We start from the raw sequence: 1,994 nt of genomic DNA on the forward strand, positions 1-1,994 counted from the left end.
TCCTAATAAAAGCGTGTCTAGATGAAAGGTGTGTTTGTAATTGCATGTGATTTTTACTTTTATTCTAAATAGAATAATTGAATGTATTAACGTTATGGCATTCTCATAATACAGACATTGAAAAATCTACCATTTCCCCTTAATACATCTGTGGGCAGAATGGTCTCCATCATGCAATTCGGTATCAAGCTGTTATAATATATCAATGAGACGTACAAGGGTTGAATTTAGTTTATTGTCATAATCGGTCCTAATGGCGTTTGTGTCTGGTTTGGTACCATGAAGATAAACGAGAACACTATTGGGGGGACACAAAGTTGTGTTGGTTTTGTATAATGCAAAGCACATGCCCAGGTAACGTTAATATTAACACCTGAATGATCTTGTTACACGCGAAGTTTGTCAGTTTTCTTTTATTTTCCTCTGCTGATATCTTTAGTGATGAGTGTTTGAATGTCATTTCTTTACTATTGTTAGATTTTACCCAAGTTCTTTTATTGAAAGCGTGAGAAGTGAAGACAGAAGAGGACTGTTTAAAATCAACAGGAAGTTTACTCAAAGTCTGGACACAGGTGAAGTCTTACAGCGCTGGGATGTGAGAGACAGAGTTCCCGCAGGAAATTCATTCTCTGAACAATGAGTTACGTTTTCTCATGACATTTATCTTTTTGGGCTAGTTCTGCCCTGGACAGAGGTACAACATTTCACACTTCATAATCCTATTGGCCATTTGGCGTGAGCAGGTCAACCCCTGCCTGCGTCTGCTTGCTGAAATGTGATCTAAACCCGGTGTGAGTGTGTGTGTGTGCGCTTCTCAGGTGGCAGCTTGATCGATGAACACTGAACAACGGGTGGTCTGGGCTGCAGGCCCCCCTGTGTGTTTGATGCTATTGTAGGACCTAGTGAGTATGCTAAACGGGCCAGGTGGTCATCTCAGGTTGTAGGCACCCTGTCTCTGCAAGATACCCCATGACAAATGAGAATTTGGAATATGCTAAGTGGGTCTAGGTGAGGGTGAAAAACAGGTCAACAGGTCTTTGTTAAAATGTAAAATAGGCTGTCTGGTTACTTGAAGATAGACATCCTGTCTCTACAAAATTTGTAATAAGCAAGGAAAATAAAGGTATGAAAAGTAACTAAAGGAAACTAAAATTATGAAAAGTAACTAAAGCTTCTAAATGGGCACGCCTCACAGCCTCTCCTCAGCTGGCCCTGACTGGACCGGGACCCACACGCTGGGGGGCGTGAGGCGCGCCTCACAGACTCTCCACAGCTGCGTCCTAGGTTCCCGAACCCACCAGCGGGGGCCTGTACCGAACTGGGGCCACACGCACACTGGAGGGCGGGAACCCGGGGGGGTCGCCCCTCACAAAGGTTCCCAAACCCGCCAGCGGGGGCCTGTAATGGCCTACTACTATATAAAATGTAATTAAAGCAAATAAAATTATACTGACCATTTCCAGATATTCATACGTCATTACGCCCCCCACCTCCTCTCTTCTGCCATCTGCTTATTTCTGTTCCGTTTTCTCCTCTATTCATATCACTTTTTGGTTTCTCCTCTCCTCCATACTCCTGAAAAGAAACAAATATAAGACAAAATGGAATATATAGAAATTCAGATGAAGTGGGAACCGAAGACTACATAAAGTCGTTAACATCATTAGATAAACTGATATTTACCATGCACATGAAAGGTCTTACACTTCATCCTGCCCTCCGTCACTTCCTCTCTCCTCACTCTGAAAGATAAATAGAAGACCAGAGAAGCTGTAGCTCAGTTTTTAAAAAACTAAGGCACAGATGATTGGTTCATGACTACTATATAAAATGTAATTAAAGCAAATAAAATTATACTTACCTGTTTGAGATGTTAAGATGCCATTATGCACCCAACTCATTGCCTCTCCTCCTCTCTACCTGTTTCTTAATTCCTTTTTCTCATCTTTTGTCATTTCTATACGATTATCAAAATAGTTGTGATCCAAAGTAGG

This window comes from Monopterus albus, unplaced genomic scaffold, assembly GCF_001952655.1.
Source record: "Monopterus albus unplaced genomic scaffold, M_albus_1.0 scaffold185.1, whole genome shotgun sequence".
Lineage (NCBI taxonomy): Eukaryota > Metazoa > Chordata > Actinopteri > Synbranchiformes > Synbranchidae > Monopterus > Monopterus albus.